The sequence below is a fragment of the Protobothrops mucrosquamatus genome, unplaced genomic scaffold, assembly GCF_001527695.2.
Source record: "Protobothrops mucrosquamatus isolate PMUCROS unplaced genomic scaffold, P.Mucros_1.0 scaffold2067, whole genome shotgun sequence".
Lineage (NCBI taxonomy): Eukaryota > Metazoa > Chordata > Lepidosauria > Squamata > Viperidae > Protobothrops > Protobothrops mucrosquamatus.
In genome coordinates, this window is record NW_015388172.1 from 236,625 (window position 1) to 255,654 (window position 19,030).

Genomic DNA, 19,030 nt, shown 5'->3' on the forward strand with positions numbered 1-19,030 from the left:
TGCCCTTGGGGTGGTGGGGACTTGCTTTTCTGGTTCTCGGGGTGACTCCACTGGTGACTTCCCCCAGGATCTCCCTTCGTGTCATTGCATTCTGGCACAATCAATCTCTGCTTCCTCAGCCAGGATGTACCAGTCTTGGAGCCGGGTCTCCCTGAGGGATGCAGGCATAATATAGGTCATCGTTCAGGCCATCCTTGAAATGGCCTACCAGGATATCTTCCGGCCAGTTCAGCTTGCTGGCCAGGGCTCAGAATTCTTGTGTGTATTCCGCTACGGGTCGCCGTCCCTGTCTGACATTCTTTTTTTTAAAAAAAGTTTTTTATTTATAATACAATTAAAACAAAAATGGACAAACGTGACATTCCAGAGTAAATATTCCTAACAGTTTGTTTCTCGTGGTACAAAAACATAATACATCATCCTTAACCTCTATATAAGCCTCATTCTTCTATGCAATACAATTATATATACAATTATATGTACAGTTATATATATATTTCAATCCTATCATTAACTTAAGATCCGAGCAGTTCTCCTTAATTCATACCAATGGTAAAATTTGTCCCAGATTTCAAAGTATTCGAGTTCTGTCTTGTCCTTCATAACCATTGTAAGCCTGTCCATCTCAGCACATGATAGGATTTTATACAGGATCTCTTCTTCCGTTGGAATTCCTTTATTCCTCCAGTTTTGAGCATAAACCAGTCTGGAAGCCGTTAGAATGTGTAGCATCAAATAAAGTACGCCTTTATCGTACTTCTGCATGGTTATGCCTAATAGGAAAAGTTCTGGTTTTGACTCTACCACTTGCTCTAATAATTCTTCCAGCCATTCTTTAACCTTGTTCCAAAAATCACGAGCTCGCGTGCACTCCCACCACATATGATAGTATGTTCCAATTGTCAGATTACATTTCCAACATTTAGAGGAGACATTGGAACCCATTTTAGCTAATCTTATGGGTGGGAGATGCCATCTATAGAACATTTTGTAGAGGTTTTCTTTGTAAGAGGTGGCCAGAGTAAGCTTCTTGTTTCTTACCCATAATTCTTGCCAGATGTGCAGATCAAAGTTAAGACCAAAATCCCTGCTCCATTTTAACATAGTCACTTTTACTTGTTCCTCATACATTGCCTGATCTAACAAATAATGGTATAATTTTTTAATCATTTTATCCTCCGATCCCAATACTATTTTATCCAATTCTATCGGTTCTAATTTAATGCCTAACTCTTTTTTATCTTTCCAATATCTCGCCTGCAGTTGCAGGTATGCCCACCATTCTAATTCTATCCCTTCATCCTGGAGGGTTTTCCTGGATTTCAATTCCCCTCTTTCATCTAAAATGTTTTTATATGTTATGATCTTATCTAATTGGATAAATTTTGGATGTACATGCATTTCTAACGATGAGATCCAACTAGGTACTTGGGTATAATTTGGTTGCCAGATTTTTGCCCATACATCGATAAGAGCTTGTCTAATATAGTGCCTTCGAAAATATTTGTGTATTTTATATTTATGATCCCATAATATAGCATGCCATCCTATTTTTAGGTCATGGCCTTCCAGACATAATAGTCTCCTGTTCTTTAATAATATCCAATCCCTTACCCATACTAGTGCTATAGCCTGGTAGTATTTCTCCAAGTCTGGAAGGCCAAATCCCCCCCTTTCCTTTGAGTCCTGCAATAATTTTAATTTAATCCTTGCTCTTTTTCCTCGCCAGATAAATTTGAGCATAATTTTATTCAAATTTTGAAAAAAATTCTTGCCTAGTTTTATAGGTATGCATTGGAACAAGAATAAAATTTTCGGCAACACGTTCATTTTAATCACCGCAATTCTGCCCATAAAAGAGAGCTGTAAATTAGTCCAAATATCGAGGTCTTTTTGGATCTGTTCTATTAACTTATCATAATTATCCCTTTTAAGTGTAACGCATCTGGCAGTCAATTGTATCCCTAAATATCTAATTTTGTTTGTAATTTGAACACCTATTCTGTCAACCAATTCATTTTTCTGTATTTTGGTCATGTTTTTGACGAGCATTTTAGTCTGACATTCTTGATGTGCTCCCACGCTTTCTGGTCAGCCAAGCGATCCTCAAAATGGCGCCTGAGAGCTGCCATGAATTGATTGAAGTTTTGCAGTTCTGGGGCATCAGCGTCATGGAGGTCTACCACCCAGTCTGCTGCGTCGCCATCTAGGGCTGTTTGTACAATCCTTATTCGACCGCGGTCGCTAGGTATTTCCTGACCATATTCTTCCATGTAGTTTAATACTTGAGTCAGGAAAAACCCCAGTCGGCACGGCTCTCCGCAGTATGTCACCCCAATGGTGGGAACTTTCGGATGGTTCAATGTCCCCTCTATCTCCTGGGTTGGTGGCCATCGCTGTTGGCTGGTGCGGCTCGCCTGGAGGTGGCTGCGGTTGTAGCGATGGTTGCTGCCTCCGTAGTGCTGGTGGAAGGGCCTGGGATTGCTGGTTCAATCCCCCCTTCGTCTGTCCCTTCGGCTGAGCCTGGGTTGGTGGTGCCTCGGCATGGGTCGGGTTTCTCTTCCTTCAGGGAATTGAAGGCGACCCTCAGCATATCAATGGCTTGCTCCAGGAACCGATTGGAGCAGGGTGGCCGGTCGTCTTCATCTTCACTGAGGCAAAGTGACCCCTCCATCTCAACTTTCCAACCCAGTTGGTGACTGCCGCGTTTGAGTGTCACTTTCCTGGATTTCTTCTCCCAGTCCTCCTTCTTCCCGACACCCATCGACCACCTTGGTTTGTTGCGGCATTCAGCGACCACCACCTCATCCGATGAGCTCGAGGATTGAGAACTGTATCTGCTGGGCTCTGCCTGGTGGGAGAACTCCCCCCCTATGGCAGGTTCTTCCCTTTCCATTCCGATATCAGACATCGTTTGCTTTGCCCCCCAGTAAGGGTCTTCCTTCCGGGTTGACTATTACTGCAGATCCTGCCTAATGTAAGGACCCACTTCAAAACCTCATACCAAGAAAGCAGGACTCTTGGAACATTCTCATTCCAATAGGAACTTTTATTAGGAGAAGCTGATAGCAGGCATAGAAGGCAGGAACTGAGGGTTTCCCACCCAAATCAATAGGTTAAAAGAGTCCCAAGCAAACCCCACCCCAATAGTTCATCTGGTCAGTTCGAATGAGCCAATCCCCAGGTATTAAGTCCGCTGTGGGAACGGAACTGATAACAGAGTCCGTTCCCATGCCTGTGAAGACGTTGTTGGGTCTTCACACCTTTCTCTTCCGCAGCAAGAGATAAGCCAGATGGTCGGAGGCACATTCCTTTCTCACCCCAGGTTGACATCAAGGGAGAAACAGTTCAAAGATCAAGCATTTAGAAACAGCAGAGAGGATATATTGTAGCAAAGTGAAAGGCAAGCCACAGAACCTTCCCCCCTCCCCCTCAGGAGAATGGCAGAACCCACAGAAAGAAATGAAAAGAAATGAATTAGACCCCCCCCAGGAAAGAAATGGGTTCTGACACACTGCTTCCTCATTCATCAACAGATCATTGATGGGATGGGCTATCTTCACAAACCCCTCAACAAAATTCTGATAGTATCGTGTTTCCCCGAAAATAAGACCCAGTCTTACATATATATATTTTGCCTCCAAAAGAGGCAGTAGGTCTTATTTTGGGGGATGTCTTTTTTCCCAACACCTGCCTTGCCTTGTGGCGGCAGCACCAACAGCCCCATCCAGCAGGTGGCCATGTAGTTGCTGGCCACTCATGGCAGGAGGCCACATGGCCTGCCACACCATGCCGCCGCCACGAGGTGAGGCAAATGGGGGGGTGGAGCTGCCCCAAGCGCCCCATAGGCACCCAAACACTTTTCTCCCGAACGGACTGGAAGCTCCATCTGCTTGCGAATGGGGTGCTTTGAAATGGAGCAATTAGCTCCATCTCCAAGCACCCCATTTGCAAGCAGATGGAGCTTCCAGTCTCCGTCAGATCTCCCGTTCAGCGGAAAAATGTTTGGGCGCCTATGGGGCGCTTGGGAACCCAGTGAATCGCTTCGTTCCCAAGTGTCCCATAGGTGCCGAAACCCTTCCACCCCACCTCTGTGCACGGACTTACCTGTTTTGTGCCAAGGGGCCAGTGGGCTGCGGCTGCTGCCAGACACATTTGCTGTGGCTTGTGCTGGCCATGCCCACCCCCGGGCTTATTTTTGGGGTAGGGCTTGTATTAGGCCCACCCCAAAAAATCAGGCTCGGGCTTATTTTCGGGGTGGGTCTTATTTTTGGGGAAACACAGTATGAGCAGGAGCCTAGAAATGATTGCAATTCAGCCACATTTTGGGGTGTGGGACAGGAAGTGATGGCCTGAAGCATTGTGGGGTCGGTGGATATCCCTTCTGCGGAGACATGACTGAGATAGGTGACAGATGGTTGATAAAATTGGCATTTATCTGGAGACAGCTTCAACCCCTTTTCATGGAGCCTGGTCAGAACCTTCTCCAGGCACTTCTCATGTTGTTCAAGAATCTCACCAAAGACAATGATATTGTCTAGGTACACTAGCACCTCTATCAGATTCATGTATCCTACTGTTTGCTCCATAAGTTGCTGACAGTCCGCTGGGGCCCCTGATAAACCTTGAGGCATCTGATTGAATTCATAGAACCCCAAGGGGTAGATGAAAGCAGTTGTCAGGTCCACCTTCATGTCCTGCCATTCTGTTGGAGGGCGGGGGACCGTTGGCATATTTGGGATGCTTTCGTTTTGCTGTAACGCTTGGGAATTAGGGAGGGGGATTGTCTTTGGAGAGGAAGCAGACTCCCTCCAAGCTGGTTCCAGCCTGGTTCCAAGGCCATCACGCCCTGAGAGTGACCTGTTATCTGCCTAGCACCTCAGCATTCTCAAAACATCTTCGTGGCATCATATTGGCTGCCGGCGGACTGATTGTGGGGTTGGGACTTGAGGAAAATGAAAGATTAGGTTTGTTCTTTGCGCAGGATCTTCAGATTCCACCTGACTTTCCTGCAACCACTTTCTCTCAGTAAAAGTTCTTTTGATTCAACCACATGGATTCAAGAGTCTTACTTTTTTGAGGGACCAGCTGGGGCGGGTCCTTACATTAGGCGGAATCTGCAAGTTGGGTCAACCCAGAGAGGTGCACAGCCCTACCGTGGAGACCGTGAACACGATGTTAGCTCAAGGTAGCAACCAGGAGGAGGCTGAGTGCTGGGGAGGAAGCCTTGTCCAGGGCTCCCTCTGGGCTGGATCTGTCCAAGTGGTCAGAAGAAGCCGCCACCCTGGGAGACTCAGTAAGGCCCAGGTGGTCCATAGGCATCAGTAAGAAACATGATTGGGAAGGGAGAGCCAAAGGGGTGACTTTCACCAGAGGCAGTTGTGGAAGCTGATGTGAATGGCAACCAGAATTGGAAGAGCTCGCGGATGAGGAGGAGGAAGGTGGAGAACCTGACTACACCAACCACCTGATGAAGCAAGCCATGCGGTTCATGATGGATGCCTTCCAAACCCTCAAGGTGTGCAAATCCCATGCCAAAGCTATGGCTAGCAAAGCCAGGCAAACCCAAGAGGAGGAAGATGGGGGGAGAGGATCACTGCTGGACACCACAGTGGGAATCTCAGTGACCCCAGTTGGTGTTACCGCAGCCGCAAGTGTGGCACTGAGGGGACCTGCGGGGACCTGCAGGTGCCCCCACGGGGACTGGCCCAGCAAAGATGAAAAGTCGGAAGACCCCACCTTTTGGTGTGATGTTCAGGGACCCCCAGCAACTGGGTTTCTTCCTGGCCCATGTCCTGAGTTACATGCAGGAGTATGGCCTGAAGATACCCACTGAAGGTGCCAAGGTGATGAGTGTCACACTGGCGCTGGAGGGGGCCGCAGCCCGCTGGATGGTGACACTTCACAACATGAATGCTCTGTAGCTGAGGAGCTTTGACCACTTTATGACAGCACTCCATCATCAATTTGAGGGCTCCCTGTTTGTTTTGTTCTCTTCTGCAGGACTAATGTCGCTGTTCAGGGGGGCAGCATGTCAGGTCCACCTTCGTGTCCTGCCATTCTGTTGGGGGGGAAACATTGGCGTATTTGGGGTGCTTTTGCTTTGCTGTAACGCTTGGGAATTAGGGAGGGGGATTGTCATTGGAGACGAAGCAGACTCCCTCCCAGCCAGTTCCAGCCTGGTTCCAAGGCCGTCATGCCCTGAGAGTGACCTGTTATCTGCCTAGCACCTCAGCATTCTCAAAACATCTTCGCAGCATCATTGGCTGCCAATGGACTGGTTGGGGGGGTTGGGACTTGGGGAAAACAAAAGAATAGTGTTGTGCTTTGCATAGGATCTTCAGATGCCACCTGACTTTCCTGCAACCACTTTCTCTCAGATTCTCTCAATCATCTGGATGCATGGGAATCTGGTGGTAGCCACTTTTCAGATCCAGTACACTAAACCACTTTGCCCCTGATAAGCAATGTAGAGTGTCTTTGATCCGGGGGGTAGTGTACTGATCTGGAATGGTCCTCTGGTTGAGGGTATGGTAGTCTATGCACATTTTCAGGGACCCATTCTTCTTCCATACCACCACTATGTTTATGGACAAAGACTTAAAACCATAAAACCAACAATTAAATCAGTAAAGTCTTGGACTGAGGAGGCAAAGCTAAAGCTACAGGCTTGCCTTGACTGCACTGATTGGAATGTTTTTGAAGATACCTCTGCAGACTTGGATGAACTCACAGATACTGTAACATTATATGTTAGTTTTTGTGAAGACTTATGTGTGCCGACCAGAAACCTGCAAATATACAGTAACAACAAACCTTGGTTCACAGCTAAATTCAAGCAGCTACATCATGCCAAAGAGGAAGCCTACAGAAAAGGCAATAGAATGCTGTGCAATCAGGCCAGAAACGTATTAACAAGGGAGATCAGAGCAGCAAAAAGAAGCTACTCTGAAAAGCTAAGAAATCAGTTCTCAACAAATGAACCAACAAATATGTGGAAAACTCTTAAAAATATCACCGGTTACAGCAAACCTCCTTTCCATGCTGAAGGAAATCGACAACTGGCAGAAGACCTGAATGTGTTTTACTGTAGGTTTGAGAGGAAACCACTACCACCTATCTCCACAATCCCCATCTCAGATACACCAACAACAGCCAAGCCTCCTACAACTGACCCCATCCCTTTGGGGCTCCCACCTCTCGTGATTACAGAAAATGATGTGCAAGGTCTATTTCACAGACAAAAGCCTGGAAAAGCACCAGGCCCAGACAAGATAACTCCTTCTTGCTTGAAAGCTTGTGCTGACCAACTGGCCCCCATCTTCACCCTTATCTTTAATAAATCACTAGAGATGTGCTATGTTCCTTCTTGCTTCAAACGCTCTACTATCATCCCAGTGCCGAAGAAACCCTCCATCAAGGAACTGAATGATTACAGACTGGTTGCTCTGACATCCATAGTTATGAAAACCTTTGAAAGGCTAGTGCTGGCCCACCTGAAAACCATCACGGATCCGCTGTTAGACCCCTTGCAATTTTCCCACCGAGCAAATAGATTGGCAGATGATGCTGTTAATATGCCTCTGCACTACATCCTACAACATCTTGAATCTCCAAAGACCTATGCAAGGGTCCTCTTTGTAGACTTCAGCTTGGCATTCAATACCATCATTCCAGATATTCTTCTAACTAAACTAAATCAGCTAGCTGTGCCTGACCACACTTGTAAGTGGATCATAAGCTTTCTAACAGATAGGAAGCAACAGGTGAAGCTAGGCAAAATCACATCAGATACCTGTACAATTAGCACAGCCCCCTCCAGAGCTGTGTGCTCTTTCCACTTCTCTTCTCTCCATATACCAATGACTGCATCTCAAAAGATCCCTCTGTTAAAGTACTGAAGTTTGCAGATGATACAACAGTGATTGGTCTCATTCAAGACAATGACAAATCCGCATACAGATGGGAGGTTGAACAACTAGCCTTGTGGTGCAACCAGAACAATCTTGAACTAAACACACTCAAAACTGTAGAAATGATAGTAGATTTTAGGAGAAACCCTCCTACAGTATACTATCACCTCTTACAATACTAGACAACACAGTATCAACAGTAGAGACCTTCAAGTTTCTAGGTTCTATAATATCTCAAGACTTAAAATGGACACCTAACATCAAAAACGTCATCAAAAAAGCAAAACAAAGAATGTTCTTTCTGCGCCAACTCAGAAAGCTCAGACTGCCCAAGGAGCTGCTGATAAAGTTCTACAGAGGAATTATTGAGTCTGTCATCTGCACCTCTATAAGTGTCTGGTTTGGCTCTGAAACCAAACAAGACAGACACAGACTTCAATGGATAATTAGAACTGCAGAAAAAAACAATTGCTATCAACCTGCCTTCCATTGAGGACCTGTATACTGCACGAGTCAAAAAGAGGGCTGTGAAAATATCTACAGACCCCTCATACCCTGGACATAAACTGTTTCAACTTCTACCCTCAAAATGATGCTATATAGGGCATTGCACACCAGAACAACTAGACACAAACAGTTTTTCCCCCATGCCATCACTCTGCTAAACAACTAATTCCCACAACACTGTCAAACTATTTAGTAAGGCTGTATTTCTACTATTCTTCTCATCTTTCCTATTACTTATCTCCTTATCTACTTACGACTATAACTTTGTTGCTTGTATCTTATGATTTATGTTGTTTTATTTAGTTTCCTAGTATGATTTATGTCGATTACATATCACAAGTTCCCATATACATTGCTGTATATTACAATATTGCAGTACAGGTAGTCCTTGCTTAACAACCAATCAAACTTATAATCACTGAATGAGTGGTACTTATGATAGGTCCTCATAGCTGCAGCCATTGTAGTGTCTTCCTGGTCACGTGATTGTGATCCTGGTGCTTGGTGCTCGGCTTGCAGTTATGATGTTCTAGCATCACGTGATCACCATTTGCCATCTTCATTGCCATCTTCCAACAAGCAAAGCCAATGGGGAAGCCAGAAGGAGGTTACAAATAGTGACCACATGACATTGCACTTAATGATGGCAGAGAATTTGCTTAATGACGGCAACTAGAAGTGCCAGAATTGCTGTTGCTAAACATCACAGTCCCATGATGTTAGCTTTATGATTGTGTTGCTTGGTGACAGAAATTCCAGTTCCAATTGCTGTCGTTAACCAAGGACTACATGTAGGAGGGTTCATTGGCAAATGCCAACAGGTAGCTGATCAGAGAGGCCTAGGGCTAAGAATATGCTGGCACTATTATTATACTTTTATCCCATTTTTTTCAGGTTGGGCTGAAAAAGAATGACTGGTCCAAAATCACCCAGCTGGCTTTCATGCCTAAGGGAGGATTAAAACAGTCTCCTGGTTTCTAGGCCAGCACCTTTACCACTACTGTGTTTCCCCGAAAATAAAACCTACCCCATAAATAAGCCCTAGCTTGATTTTGGGGGGAGGGCCTAATATAAGCCTTACCCGAAAAATAAGCCCCAGCTACAGTAGGATTGTCAGCCAAATGGGGGGCATGGCCAGCTGATGTCGGGAGCGTCAGGAGCGCCTATGGGGGGGGAGGAAGATTTCTTCACACACACACCCTTACCTTCTCCCCGAGCAATTGCCACTTGGCTCTTTAAGAGAGTGAAGAAGGGGCTGAAAGGGAAGAAAGTGCCTCCTCAGCCATCCATTCCTCACCAGATCGATTTCAGAAGCTGCCTCTGCCTCCTGGCCGGCCTCAAGGCCAGCCTACTGGGCTGCTGCACCTGCTGCTACTGGGGGCCAGTGGCGTCTGGGCCAGGCTGCTCTTCAGCTAGGCCGACAGGTGGCAGCAGGAGCAGCTCCCTGTGCAGGCCATGCGGCTGCTACGCAACCTGCCGTTGCGCTGCCTGACCTTGGCTCTGTTTGCCACTCTGCTGCTGTTCTTGCCACGCCTGCGGCCAAGCTCTCGGCGTGCCCCAGTCTCTGCCCGCCCTGCCTGCTGGCCCTGCTACTTCTGGGACATTTGTCAGACGTGTTGGGTGCCGTGTGGCTGCCGAGTGGCTGCCCATGCTGCTTCTGGCCTCGCGGGGCCTCTTTGCCTTCCTGGCCGCACTGCTCTGGGCCGCTTTGCTGGGCTGCTCCTGCCTGGCACGGGGCAAGTCGGCCCAGATATTCCATTCGTGATGAGCCGGCTGCCGAACAGCTGACGAGCCGGCCGCATGTCGGCTGATGGTCCTGACAGCGTCTCCCGGTCGCTGAACAGCTAACGAGCCGCCGGCTGGTCGAGAGACCGGAGAGGGTCGGGAGAGCAGCCGCCGAACAGCTGACGGGTCGGACTCGAGGATCGCCAAACAGCTGGGGATCAGGGGCTGACGGAGCAGTCTGAAGCCGGCTGGAGCAAGGACGCGTGAAGCGGAAAGGCATCTAGGCGTTGCTGCTGACTGTTGAAGCCTACAGGGCCGGATGTTGGTTTGATGGTTGGGGGTGGGGTTGATTAGCGTGTCTGTATAAAAAGCGCTGGGAGGCGGTTGCTCCCAGCGCGGACTTTAATAGCAGATTATCCTTGTAACTGCATGCCAGAGATTCCTCAAGTAAACCAACAGCCACCTGTGAACTAGACAGCTTCGTGTCTTTCTTGCCAGGGGTGAGGTGAGGATCCTTGACACAAACAACTAGAAGCAAACAAAGTTATAACTAGTAGCCAGCACGGGTTTGTTAGAAACAGATCATGCCAAACCAATTTTATTTCATTCTTCGATAAAGTGACTAAACTAATAGACCAGCGAAATACTGTGGACATAGTATACTTAGACTTCAGTAAGGCATTTGATAAGGTAGACCACAACCTACTCCTTGGTAAGCTAGAAAACGTTGGAATAGACAACATCACCACCAGATGGATCTGTAGCTGGCTGACAAACCATACTCAACGAGTAGTCCTCAATGGCACTACATCCACATGGAGAGAAGTAGGCAGTGGGGTACCACAAGGTTCCATCTTAGGCCCAGTACTCTTCAATATCTTCATAAATGACTTAGATGAGGAAATTGAAGGGGAACTCATCAAATTTGCAGATGACACTAAACTGGCAGGAGTAGCCAACACCCCAAAAGACAAACTCAGGATCCAAAAATATTTTGACAAACTAGGCTTCCGGTTCCGGATCATGGCATTGGCGGACGCGCGGGGCAATCGCTCCCTCCGCCGTCTGGTTTTCTCCCGCCGGGGGACCCTGAAAGTCACCTTGGAGGGGCGACGAGCGTGAAGAGGACCTCCTGTTTGATTGCGGAAGGGCGGCAGCCCTTCTGTATGATCCGGAGCAGCTCTTCGGACCGACGGGGAAAAGATCGGCCAGTCACATGGCCCATCATTAAGCCCCTACCTGCCAAGGCCACATTTACAAGGGAACAATTTTTTTCCCACCCTCTAAGATGGCAGCGCCGGACTACATAGGGAAAATAAAGCCCTGAAAACTTCAATTAAGCAGCTGGATTTATATTACCTTGATATCTGGGGATCCAAAATTCCTACTCTCACGGGGACCTGTCACTTTGTCTATGGAAAAGAACTCTATCTGGATAAAAACCTAGCCCTGGTCTTGAAAAAGTTTTGAAATGCTGTCAAGGACATCTTGTGGTGAAGTTTGGTATAGCAAGTAAATACTTTTCTTAAAGAGACCTGCTTACAGCCCAGATTTGTCCTTGGTACTATCTAAAAGAGATAAAAAGCTGGGAGAACAGCTGGACAGTGAAATTGGTTTATAGGAATTGTGGAGGTGAACATTTACTGACTTTCATCTAAGAAATAGCCTTCACTAAAGGACTATCTATAACTGTGTTAGAAATGGAGGAAGACCAGCAACAACTTAACTATAAACTTATACTTGAAAAAATTCTTGAACCTACTGAGATAATTAAATCCAGATTGAAAGACAAAGGCGCCAGCTTAAACCTACAAAATGAGACTCTGATTTCAACGAAAGAATCTATAATCCAAAAACCAACAGAAGCGGAAGAAAGTAATACCAAGACAGAGGACTTTAAACATCAACAAATACAACCTACTGAAAATCTTGACAGACAAACCCTGACCGCAACTAAAGAACCTACAACCCAAAATGCAACAGAAGTGGAACAAAGCAACACCAACATGGAAGTAGCTAAAGACCAATAAATAACAACCATAAAACTGGACGTGACTCTCTACCTAAATCAGAAGAAACCTGAGGAACAAGAAGACCAAACCAAATTGAAGGAGCCATCAGGACAATAATCAAATGACTATGAATGGGCCAGCCTCTCCAGAAAACAGATAACTAGATGGTCTCCCTTGGTTCAAGTAATATGTACAAGAATGAAGGGAGATTTATCTGATGATTTAAAGGCATTGGTATGGAAGCCTGGTTGGCACAAAAAGAAAGCCAGAGTTAGATTTAAAAAAAATGGGATCTTTTGATTTATGATAGAGGATCTTAAAGTCTTAACTATGAGCTAAAGGGAGATTTTTAGATGAAGGGAAATATGATTATTGCATTTAAATATTCTTGTTAAATGATAAAAAATAAGGGATTAACTGGCCTATTATTTAGGATTTAGACTTATAAAGGAAATGAAAACTAACGATTAGGAATTAGCTTCGAACTATTGTTTAGCCCAAATAATATAGAGGATGGATTTGAGACAATAAAGGACACTCTACCAGCAAGTGATGATGTATTAGGATGAGAAATAGAAAATGTTTATGAAATAAGAGAAGAATATATTTAAGTAAGTAATATGTATATTCTAGATATGATAACTTTTATGTACTAAAATTAAAGAAATTTGGATTACCCGAAATTTAAACACTATTAACCATCATCTCTCTTTTCTTTCCCTTTCTTGTAGGATTAACCTTTCCTTCAAGGGGGGTAGAATCTCAGTTCTGCCACCCTGCTTCACCCCACTGATGCTTCCCAGATGCCAGAACTGCCATGCACCCTGGGGGGGGGGAGCTAGCAAGCAGGGAGGGACGATAACAAATAGGAAGACAAGAAACCGAAACCATCTCGAGTGCCTGCCAGAGACATTGACCAGTTGACCCCAAGGTCACAACCATGGGAATGGAATGCAGAACCAAATGCCCACCAAAACCTTGGGACTGTCACCAAAACAATTTGTTTGAATTTAATTGGACACCTGGGAGATAACTGGGGGGGGAGGACCTGGGAAAGTGGAAAGTAACTAGGCAGCTTTCGCACTCAAACCTCAGAACTGGCTTTTTCTATCCTGTAAACACTTGGCTTCAGTAAAGTTATTCCTTTCACTACAAAAGCAGTCGAAGGTTCTTTCTTTCTAAGCCACTGAGTCAGTACAGGTCCAACACACCGTTTCCAATAAAACTAAGATTTCTTGTACATCATTGTACATTTTGCAGTTAATAATCCTCTTTCCATCCAAAGTGCTTGTGGTCTACTTAGTCGAATGCCTTGCTGAAGTCTAAGTATACTATGTCCACAGCATTTCACTGGTCTACTAATTTAGTCACTTTGTCAAAGAATGAAATAAGATTGGTTTGGCATGATCTGTTTTTAACAAACCCATGCTGGCTTTTATTTATAACTTTATTTGTTTCTAGATGTTCACAGTTCTGTTTTTTATTATCTTTTCCAGTATCTTCCCAGGTATTGATTGATGTTAGGCTGATTGGTCTGTAATTCCCTGGTGTTCCAGGATTTTTGAAAGATATGGTACAGTGGTTCTGAGATAAAATCTGCCAGCTCCTTCAGAACTCTGGTGTCGAGCCCTGCGCGGCTGTCCAGTCGGGCGGACAGACCGCCAGTCACCCCATCCACCTTACCCTGGCCCTGGACGTCCTGGGAAGCCTCGAACCGACCAGGCTTCCAGGCCGATGCTGGGAAGCAAGCCGCCGCGTCGTCGGCCCCTCAGGGATCTGCTGCCGTCGTCGCCGTCGCCGCCATTGTGGGCGCCTCCCTCTGACATCGTTTCCCTGCGCCTCGCAGGGCCAACATACAGGGAGGACAGGGAGGCCGACGGACGGCTGTGCGAGGCAGGCCCAGCGAAGAAAGGCTGGGGGAGCAGCCGGATGAGGCCTCGACTCCAAACAGCTCCTGGGGAGCAGAACGGATGGCTGTGGAGCACTCCGGACGTGGGGCAGGGCGGCAAAGGCTGGAGTTGCATTGGGTGCGGATGCTGGCTTGAGGGGTGGGGTTGCGTACTGATGAGGGCACGGTTAATAAGGGGGGTGGGGTTGGAATAGTAATGCGGGTGGGGCCGTTGTGGATCCTATGTAAGGCACTGGGAGCCAGCGTCTCCCAGTGCTGACTTTATTTTGAATAGAGTGCATTAAACTGCTATTCGTCTAGTGTACCTGCCTGCTGGCTCTTTTGTAAAGCACTGAGGCCGGACGTTTTTGACAGAAAGTCAGCACTCCATTATACACTAGCCTGCACTTGTTGGTAACCTTGGTGAAAATGGCTGAAGGTACCCAGGGGGTTGGACCAGTGGAAGAGGCTCCAGAGCCGGTGGTGGAGGCTGGGTTGCCCTCGGCAGAGACGGCTGAAGCGAGGGAGCCTCAGCCGGTGGTGAGGCCCAAGGAGAAGGCCCAACCCAGTGACATAGGGGGTGAGGCTCATCGGCAGGGCTCTGCAGTGGCCTCTGGTGAGTGGTGGCTAAGTTCAGCCCTGCAACGGCCAGAAGACGGCGACCAGCGTGCGGCAGGCGGTGAGGAATCTTTATATGGCTGGTGGGAAAGGAGGGTAACCGGTGATGACGACGAGGAGTGGAGCTATTCCACAGCCCCGGGACAATATATGTTGGATGTCTTGCGGGAGCGGTTTGGGGAGACGGGCTACTTGCCGCCTCCTTCAGCACCCAGGGGCACTCTGGATTGGCAGGGGTCGGCAGGCACTAGGTTCCACCTCGTCAGTCCAAGGTTCAAGGTACCTCCGAGGGGTGGTCCTGACCACGGTGGATTTCCGTTGGGTCAAGTATCAACCGCCCAATCCCGGCACCATAGGGAGGGCTGACCCGGGGGCCCCACGGCCGCCGTGATGGTAGGCCAGCCAGCACATCTTTCTAGGTCCTCGGCGGCTTGGGGCCCGGCTCCGGCCAGTCGCCGTTCCACTACCATTGACAACGGCCAGAGGAATGCACAGGCCATGGGCCCATGGCCGACAGGGTTTATGTGGGGCCCACCACCCATTGCAGCGACTTTTGACGGCAAACCGGACAGGTGTTGTGGCTCCGTCCTGTGGGTCCCTATCATCGGAGGAGGAAGGCTCTGAACATGAAGGAGAGGAGATGGCCAGGCCTCCCTCTCCAGGACCTTCCCCTCTGGTGCGGCCTTCGGTGTCTTCCGACGGAGAGGGGATCGGCCAGGAGCCAGGTGCTTCTGGGATTGGCCAGGAGCCAGGTGCTTCTGGGATTGGCCAGGAGCCAGGTGTGTCGGACTCTGAGGAGGATACGTCTTGGCTGGATCCACACCAGCGTCAGAGGGACAAACGTGCGCAGCAGCTAAAACGTCGTGCCAGAGATTTCAGCTGAGTCACTGGGTCACACCCCACAGGCTATATAAGCAAGGGGTGTGCCGTTTGAAACTCTTGTGACGAACAATACTGAATCTTCTGTTGTAGCACTTCGGAATTATCCTGGACTTTGATTTGTATTTGTACTGTGAGTTATCAGTAAAGGTCTTGGCAGGCAGCCACGGAGTTGCTGCCAAGTGTTTATCTGTGTTTGGCAGTGCTGAGCAGTCTTTTAGCCCTCGGCTGACTGGGGTGTGTGAGTCGGACGGGGGACAGAACAACAGGCTGGCCATGTTCCTGGGCCAGGTATTGAGCCATCTGGACCGGTATACAACATTGTATTCATCCCAGTGGGTGATGGTGGTGGCGATTACAACAAGCCTTCAGGGTGAGGCAGCGGCATGGGCTGCCGATCTATACAGCGACCACGCCCGGGAGCTGGGGGACGTCGGACTGTTCCTGGAAGCACTTAGAACCAGGTTTGACGACCATTCCCGTGTACAGCGCGCTGAGATGGAGGTATTGGGGTTACGGCAGAAAGGCTGACCCGTACGGGACTACGTGAGAGAGTTTCAAAAGGTGGTTGGCTGACTGCGTTCATGGCCAGAGCAGCTTCTGGTCTATCACTTCCGTCACGGCTTGGATAAGGAGCTACGCCAGGCCTGTGTTGTGAGAGGGGTGCCTTGCCGGCTGCTAGACTGGTATAAGGTGGCGTCGGAGCTGGATGCCGGACTGCAGGAGTTCCGGAGGTCTGTGGATGAGCCGCCCAACCCCCGGCGGGTAGGGGACCGGCCGAAGGAGTCCAGCCGGCCGCCGCCCCCCTCTACGCCCCCTGCTAAACCCGTTTTCAGGTGTTTTAGGTGTAATCAGCCAGGGCACCGTGTGGCGGAGTGCCCTGTACCGCCGGCACAAAGCTCTCCGACGGTCCAGGGGAAGGTGGGTTCCACACCAAAGAAACCTGCGGAGCGGTCGAGAGCAGCCCATCATTCCAAAGGTGGAACCCCCCAACGGAACCCGAGTGAGACGACCCTGACGGTTCCCGATGACCTCCTGGTAGACTATGATGACACGGATGCCGCGGAAGATCCTATGGTAAGCCAGCCAATCAGCCCCTTTACTATCCCGATCTCCCTGTCGAGCCCCGCCACGGGGCATACCAAGGGGTATCAGGCGTTGATTGATTCAGGCTGCACTCGACATTTGATCAGCGCCAAGGTAGTGAAGGAGGTTGGAATCAGAGTCCATCGCCTGGCTCACCCCATTCGTTTCGAGCAGGTGGACGGGTCCCTCTTGGGTGGGGTCCCTGCCACCCTAGTAACAGAGCCGGTACGGTTGGACATGGGGGAACACTGGGAGATCCTCCGTTTCATTGTGGTCCCTTCTATGACGGAGGCAGTGATCCTGGGGTTGGCTTGGCTGGACAAATGGGGCCCGACGATATGGTGGGGTGGGGGATGCCGTCACATGTGTCTGGGCACTGGTCCCCGGCCACCGAAGATGGACCTTGGTGCACGGGAAGAGGAGGAGGATGTAGTAAAAACGACACTGAGGCCAGAAGAACGGACGCACGCATTCCCGGCTGAGTATGAGGAACTAGCAGAGGTATTCAGTGAGCGGGGTTGCGACAGCCTTCCACCTCACCGTTCGACTGACTGTGCCATAGAGATTCTGCCAGGAGCCAAATTACCAAAGCCGCGCATGTATCCCATGACACCGAGGGAATTGAACGAACTGAGACAATATATAGATAAGAACCTGGCCAGGGGCTTTATACAGCCAGCCCGGTCCTGGATAGCAGCACCGGTGCTCTTTCAGGAAAAAAAAGACGGAGGACTACGGCTTTGCGTGGACTTCAAAGGCATCAATGCAGTGTGTGTAGAACATCTGTACCCCCTCCCTTTAATGAAGGACCTCTTGGCCCATTTAGCCCAGGGGAAGGTCTTCACGAAGTTGGACCTGCGGGAAGCCTATTACCGGGTTAGGATCAAGCCCGGTGATGAGTGGAAAACCACGTTCAACTGCCCTCTAGCCAGCTACCAGTTTAGAGTGATGCCCTTCGGGCTACAAGGGGCCCCCGCGGTTTTCATGCAACTCATTAATGGGGTTTTGCATGAACACCTATACCGCGGGGTGCTCGTATACCTAGATGATATACTGATATATAGTAGGTCCATGGATGAACACGTCCAATTGGTTCGGGACGTGTTACAAAAACTGCTAGACGCTCAATTATACGTGAAATTATCAAAGTGTGAATTTCACCGGTCCCGTCTAGATTACCTGGGGTATCGGATATCAGCGGAGGGGGTGGAGATGGACCCAAACAAAGTTAAAAGTGTATTGGAGTGGCAAGCCCCAAGAACTCGCCAACAACTGCAAAGCTTTCTGGGGTTTGCCAACTTTTATAGACAATTCATCCCTTCCTTTGCCACGGTCGCCCTACCCCTTACGAACCTGCTAAAGACCCGAATGTCGACAACCAAACCCCGTCCAGGACAACCGCTGGCCTGGACAGCCGAATGTCAGACGGCTTTCGAGTCCTTAAAGGCCTTATTCGCGAGAGAACCGATCCTCCTACATCCAGATCCGGAACGTTTGTTCGTGGTCCAGGCAGATGCCAGTGACGTAGCGGTGGGAGCTGTACTACTCCAACATAATTCGCAAGGGGTACTACAGCCCTGCGCATACACGTCACGGAAGTTAACAGAAACCGAGAGGGCCTGGGCCATCTGGGAGAAAGAAGCGTACACGGTAAAGTGGGCCCTATCCACCTGGAGGCATCTATTAGAGGGAGCGAAACACCACTTTGAGGTCTGGACGGACCATAAAAACTTGCAGGTGTTACAAACCCCTAGGAGGCTGTCGCCAAAACATGTTCGTTGGGCGCAATATTTCCGCCGCTTCCAATTTCACCTGAAGTATGTACCGGGCCGTAGAAACTTTCTAGCAGATGCATTGTCCCGGCTGCCGCAATTCGATAGCAAACGGGAGGAGGTGGTGCAGGCGATTATGCCCCCTGGTGAACGGAACGAGGCCAAAGCAGTTACCCGGCCATTAGGAATGACTCTTGAAGATGACCTCCGACCAGCCCTCCGAGACGACCCGTGGTTGCAAGAAAACTGTGGCCTGTTAACCCACAGGGATGGTCTGGCCTGGTACGGCAGCAGATTGTACGTCCCACTGCCGCTGCGAAGCCGGGTGCTCCACCGCTGCCATGACTCGAAACAAGCGGGCCACTTCGGGTTCCTGAAAACCTTACACCTGGCTCGGCGTCAGTTTTGGTGGCCGCGGATGAGGATGGATGTTGTTCTGTCCCCCGTCCGACCCACACCCCCCAACCAGTCAGCCGAGGCCTGACAAACTACTCGGCACAGACAAAGGCAACGGAATGTCTTGGCAGCCACTTCGTAGCTGCCTGCCAAGTCTTTAATGATAAAACACAGCAAACAAAGATAAGCCACGAGAACTTGCCAGAATGCTTGCAACCGAGTATTCATCAAACT